Genomic DNA, 7,374 nt, shown 5'->3' with positions numbered 1-7,374 from the left:
TGCATTGGAATTAAGGGAAAGAAAATGATATATTATCTGACCAAATGACCATAAATGTTAAAACACGTAAAGACACCAATTGACCCTGACAAAATCCATCAATAAATTTTAAGTTGATTTAACTTCTGTGTAACATGAACTCCAGATGAAATTAATGTATGTGAATGTTTCCTTGTGAGAAAAGTGCACAAGATCTCGTAACATATTACCTAAGCTATTACAACATGCAAAATAAACCAAATAACTAGAGAAAATGATGAAATGCATGTACTAGAGAACCTAAAAAGAATCAGATTGTAAAATAATGCAATTTGTCCAAATAATAAAATGACATGGTAGGCATGCAAGTAAGGAGGAAACATAATCGACAAAGTACTAACACATGTCATGGTAAAAATCATGAAACAAAAACCCAAATAAAAAGGAAATACCTACTGCCTAAAATACTGAATACGTTTAAAGAAAATAAATTAGTCATACAAAACTGTCCATGGAAATAAAATATTTAAAAGACCATTTAATGAAAAACATCAATCTGCCCACTTAATTGCATGATGCACAAAAACTGCACCTAGGATCCATCCTAAGTCTAAACTATGTAGATAGGATCCATTTTAAGATGCTTAAACAAGTCCTTTAACACTCTAAGCATATGACAGCCACAGTACCACTTAGAATGAGGGTGCAAAAGCAAACATAACTTTAAAAATGACAAGGCAAGACCCAAACCACATGAAATCCTTAAAAATGAAATAAGGTACCGATAGCTGGCAAAATTCCATGATTGCATAAACAGAAACAAGAGGCTGTACTTGCTGGAGAGGTAAGGACAGGGACTATATTTCTCCATGATCTATATTTCTTAGGGATTAGAAGGACAGGGACTGCACATAAACTAAGAGTCTAAGACTATGTAGGATGAAGTCTTTCTTCAAGACACCATGTACTTGTCTATTCAACTCAATTCATTAGATTGGGGTTCACCTGATAATGAGGAAGGTCAGTGTAACAATCCAAGGTGTCTTTGAAGAGTTCTAACTTAAGTTAACATTTAGACTCCTAAAACTTGCTTAAATACACTAGAGCTCCCTAGCACATAGTTGATAAGGAATTTGATGAGCCTTTTTGATGTAGGACGGAACTATTTACGTACCTGAGAATCCAGGTGACCATGTAACACAGGGGGCAGCCTTTTTCCTCATCCACAGGGAGTCAGGGAGTTGTTGTCATGGTCCTTGAGTCCCACAAAGGCCATGGTTGGGTTGTTCTGTTACCATTTGAAACCCAAGTCCTCCTCCAAAAGTGCTAGCTCGAGTTGACAGTTTGATTCTTAAGCCTTACTTAAATACCCTAAATCTTCCTAGCACATAGCCAATGTGGAATTCAAGGGTATCATAGTCAGGGAGCTGTGATCCTGGGGCTTAGTCAATGGTATGTTGGATATCCCTCATGGATGAAAACTCGTAGGGGCAATTCATGTGGTGTGACATCAATGAACTCAACGAGCCACTTCTAGACCTCGGGATTAGATATAGAGGAGATGGAGTTCAAGTAACTCTGTTTCAAAACAAAGACATACACAATACGTGCATGCCCACTCTCTTACTCAAAATCTCCATGAGTTAATGTTAAGGCTGTGTGTATCTGGCACTGGAAGTAATGCTTTATGTTTTCCTGAATTCAGTAGGGTTAGCATGTCTTAACGTAATCATCTTGCAACCATGGACGAACAAGCAAGTGTTGTCTCCCCAGAAATTCTTGATTTCACAATCATAAAGCCAAGGACAACCTAAAAGAAAGCAAGCAACATCCATAGGTAAAACACTAAAACATTACAGTAAATATCATTTTTTCTATTTTTTTTTTCCTTTAATGATAAATGTTGCCACAAATACATAGTGTACAACACTAAATAGATTAACACACGTTATATGACTACAAAAATATAACAATATAAAGAGGAAGCTTCAAGTAAGGATGTCCTTACTTTAACAGTATAAGGACATTCTATATGGAGCCTTCAATTCAATGATTAGAACCATCCATATTTTAGGACATCATTCAAAGATCACCTCTGCAAAAAATCAGACATTTGAAACTATCATCAGCATCATTTTAATTTTATTTGATGAACTGTGTTTGTCTGCACAGTTTAGATGATCAACCAATTACCGATTTGGTTGATTATTTTATAGGGATATTCATTTAACTATATTGTTGTGTGGTCCTCAGAGAGTGTGTATCTTACTTTTCTTAAAGTAAGAACATTCTCACTTGAAGCTCCCCCACAATATAAAACCATAAAAACAAAAAATCAAAACTAAGAAATCAAAATCAAACTTAGAAACTAGGTATTAAAATTAATACTTGTGTGAGATTTATTTATATTTAATAAATTAAACAGGTAAAAGGGACAGGGGCAGGCTCCCATGGGCCCCATGTTAGCGGGAAAAATTATCATCCCTAGTTACACAAATACATTATACCAAAATATAAATATGTAAGCATACGAAAATGTTCTCATGTCATAATGAATCTGGATCATTGATTAGGTTGACTATTAACTAAATGTGTGGCCAAATTCACAATCTAACATAACATCGTTACCAAATTGTTTGACAAGAGATCATTAGGATGTAAACATAATTAATATGTAATAATTTGATTTATAGTTTCATTTAAATAATTGTTGCACAAACACATTAAGTGTAGTCAATTAGATTAATTACATTTAATTTAACTCCTGCACAATTACCTTATTATATATATAACTAAAATCTAAACATAATTCAAATGTAAGGAGCTGCTGTATGGTTTAATTTAGAGTAATTGCGTTTAGATACATTTAAAGAATGTTCAACTAGATTGATTACAATTAACTTTTGTATTTTGTACAGTTATCTTATGATACAACTAAAATTAAGACATAACTGATATGCAATGAGTATCCAGAAAACCATACATCATTTATCAGAAGAATAAACAGTGCATACATGTTGGCTCAAGACCTTAAACGCAAACCTCTTTTGTTTTGGGTAAATAGATTGCAAAATGACCCTAAGCGCAAATTCAGCTGCAAATGATAGCAGATAAAGCCTCACGTAAAGCAACCATAATGTTTTTAACAATGACAAATAGATGTCCCAGAAACAGAGAGCAAAAACTCTTTTATATGATTAGACTATTACAAACTTTTTTTATTTATTTTTTTGGTTGAAATAAGCATTGCATTAAAAGAGCCCAAAACGTACTGAGAATACAAAGTAAGAGCCCACAAGCCCAAAACATAAAAAACAACTAATAAAGGACCCAAGCAAAAAGGCCCATCTAAACAGAAGACCAAACCCTAGGCAAAGGAGGTGGGTCAAGAGAGCCACTCCGCTAGTGGTTGGAAGCCGAGTTCCACACCTCAAACCAACACCCCACCCCACCCCCCCAACAAACCCAAAAAAGAAAAGAAAAACACTTAGCATAAATGGTTTGTAAGTAATATATGTTCATTGTTGAGTTGGCCACAACCAACTTAAATTTCATTATATAAAACTTGAGTATGATGAGTTTAACGTGATAGTGTAAACACATTTGGTTCCCACATCTCATTTGCTTTCATAAGAAGCATAAAAGTTTAATACAAATGTAATTGAATGTTATGTTAAACGTTTTTACATAAATTACTCCTAAGGACAAAAAATCCAAGGTTCTCAACTAGAAATCCACCTAAAAAAATTTAAGCAAAAGGTCATTCTATTCGTGTGCTCATGTTCAGAGGCGACAAAAAGGCTACCGAGTGCTCGGCAAGAATGCAGCTTTTTGATTTCAGATGCAGCTTTTTAAGTTTCAAATGGCAGGTTTAAGATTGCAAATGCGGGTTTTAGGAGCTTGCATCTGTAGCTGTAGAGTGCTCGACAAAAACCACCGAGCGCTCCGTAAAATTTTTGTTCTGGAACTAAGTATTGGACCAGTTGGACTGTTGGTTAAGTTTCTTTCTCATTTTGGTCTTTTATGTAAAGTATCCAACTTTTTTTACACAATGCATCTTATTTGATATATCCCAAAAAATTCTTTTTGAAAGGAAAAAAAAAAATCAATGACTTATATGTAGAATGAGAATTATATTTTAGCACGAGTCTTAGCTCTCTTTTTATTTTAAATGATAGTCTTAGCTCTACTCTTATGAAGAGGTTAGTTTGGATATTTTAAAAAAAATAGGTAAAAACCCTCTACACGCTTTACAACGATTTAAAGAAAACTACAAAATACCTCAAAAATCCCTAACAACTTGTAAAAATACTTAGAATAAAAGGTCCGTTGACTTTAGGTACAAAATTTCAATGTTATTTCAAAATAACTACTAAAATATTTATGTCATTTCACTTTAGATACTAAATTTCAGTTTAATTACCAACTTTAAAAAACATGGTTCTACTGAGCAGCGACTGTTTACTAGTCACAACTTTTTATTGATTTTGTTTTTTTAGGTTTGCAAGGCTCAAACTTTAATGATTAGTCTGTAGGTTATAGGACTTCATCTCTCAAGCCTAAATCAAAAGCACTAAACTCTTATAAAGTTTGAATTTTTATGAATTTCAAACAGTCACAACTAACGACTATATAGCAAACTGATATATGACCTAATCTAAAATGTCTTGCTCTCAGTTAGTACCTAAACTTAAAAAAAAAATTAGAGTCTTGCTGATTTGCTGAAAAACTATTGATATTTAATATTTAATCCTAATTTTCTATAAAAGAAATTCATGTACTTTTTTAAAAACATTACGAACAAAAGTACATGTCAAGATTTTGCGACATTCATGAGTGTTCGAACGCTCTTTATTTTTGTGTCACTATAGTGTTGTGCAAAGATTGCAGCAACACCAAAAAGTGTAATAGGGTTATTTGGACGTGTGAGAGTATGTTTTAGCATGAAATTAGGGGAATTATCGATTTAGGATTTATAGTTGTTATAAAGGATACAAGAGTGTCACTGAATCTTAAAATGTGCAGCGACAATAGGGTATAACTACAATGTTGTGATAGTAAGCATTCGGATGCTCGACAATTAAACACAGTGTGTGCAAAATTGTCATTAATATTTTAAAATATTTTCTTAAAGATTTATGAATAAATTAAGAGTTTAGAGCCCTTATCAATAGTTAGAGAAACTTCCTTGCACCTATGCTTTCATACTTCATCACATAACAATTTCTCTAATTTTAAGACAGAAACTATCTCTTGGGATGCCAAGTCAGCCCTTATCTCTGTTATAGGTAAGTGTTTTCCATCAATAGTTGTCCCTAAAAAAACAATGTACACAACTTCTTTCATTCGAGTCCAATTTTAAGTCATGTAATTGTCAGTTAATGACATGGTTACTGACTAACAATTACTCAGGTTGTTTCTTTTTTCATTGGACTTATGTGTATAAATTTTTTGTATTAGTGTATCAATATTCCACAAGAAACATATAACAAAAGAATAATGTTAGGGATCTTGTATTTTATTTATTCTAAATAAATGAGTCAAATTGGACGCAAATATGAATCAATGAAACACGGTCACATTATTTGGGATCCAAATTTAGGATCTCTAACATTACTCATAGAAAAAAGCTATCTGCATAACTATTATTTTCACAAAAATTGTTGGATGTCCTTAATCAACAATTACAATGATGAGTGTTCAAACATTGAACTATGGCATTCAAAGGCTTGCAAAGAGCAATGTTTACTTAAAAGTGGACTGGGTTGTTTATTTTTTTAGAGAGCTAGACTATTTTGTGTTTGGGCAGTATGGTCTCGCTCACTTCTCATTCTTTTAATTACCCTAAAATAAATCTATGCCCCCCTTCGTTAGAATTAAATTTAACAAAATAAATTAAATAAAACAGTTAATTCAGAAGGAATATCTTGTAAGTGGCAACTTGTAGCTATAATGGTTGATAACATTTACTTCCAAAACCCAAGACTAACTTTCCCCTCTCATTTTGGCCTCATTCGACATTTGTATAAATTTAAATAGTAGCCATCATTTGCTTTAAAAAGAAAGAAAAATGTCTTGTAACACCTAAAAGACCTTAGTCTAAATAACTATAGAAGTTAATACACTTTTACCTTTTTTTTTTTAAACACTGGTTCTGACTAGAGAAAGCGTGACAATTTTCTATAAGGGTGACTATTTGATCTCTGAATTTTCTGCGTGAAACTACTTTGCTTTACCTCATTAATGTTTCATGGGCTCTTTATATTTTTTTTTCAAACTTTAAAAATTATATAAAAAAGCCTCTAGAGTGGCCATGGCAATCATGGCCACGACATGAAAGTTTGAGACTAATTGAGGGGAAGATAAGAGGAAGATGAATTTTTTTTTTTTTTTTTAAGGAAAAACTTTTGTTTGACAAATTTATTGATAAAGAAAAAGCTACTAAGCCAATAAAGAGATCTAAATACCTTCACCCAGTCACCCCTGAAATTAAGTAGCTGATTTGAACCCTCAGAAGAAATACCCTTCACGTCCACCTCCAGTCCACCCACTTGTTTCATCAAATCAACCACTACGTTCTTTCTCAAAATCAAACCACCAAACCACTAATCTTTATTAAGGAGTAGGCTTTAGATTCAACTTCTAACGGTTATCTAAGCATCATGAAATTTTTATAATTTTAGGTTTACAATTTTTGGTCCCTTGTATAACTAACCACCAAACCATCATAAGTTTAGGTTTACAATTTTTGGTCCCTTGTAGTTTATTGTAGTTTGCAAAAAAATTAAAGTTAAATTCGTAAATCAATCAATTTATTTTTTTTAATGTGGTGAGTCCAAACTCAACACGAAATTAACAAAATACACACTCATGCTTTGTCCAGAGCCTCCACGTCACCATCTCATCATCAAACCATTTAAAAAGTTGATTGATTTACAAATTTAAAATTGATTACAAACCAAAGTAAATCATAATTTGATCATAATTTGACCTAAAATCTAATTTCCCAAGTACTAAAAACAAAAAATCAGAAAATAATCCCGTTCTCTTCTACAAAAAAATTCAATGTCTCTTGATCCATAAGTTGGGGATAGGAGAAACGCAGATAGTTTTGTTGTCCTTCTATTTCCTATGAATTTTCCAAACCTAGTAACCTGGATTCTGATTATGGGTAATTCCTAACTGCTGTGATCTCACAGAAACGACACTCCATTCTGTATCAAAGTGTGCAAACAAGACCAGATTAAAATGGATAAATCTAAGGAGGACTGGAACCTCTTTTCTTCATAAAAGCCTTGCCAAAAAGGGACAACTTCTCCCAACAAGACTCAAGGGCACAGTTGCAGCTGCCTAAACCCAAAATTCACAAATACAATTAAGAGAAACAAAAATTAA

Source organism: Dryas octopetala, chromosome 2 (assembly GCF_963921425.1).
Source record: "Dryas octopetala chromosome 2, drDryOcto1.1, whole genome shotgun sequence".
Lineage (NCBI taxonomy): Eukaryota > Viridiplantae > Streptophyta > Magnoliopsida > Rosales > Rosaceae > Dryas > Dryas octopetala.
This window is presented reverse-complemented; position numbering follows the sequence as displayed.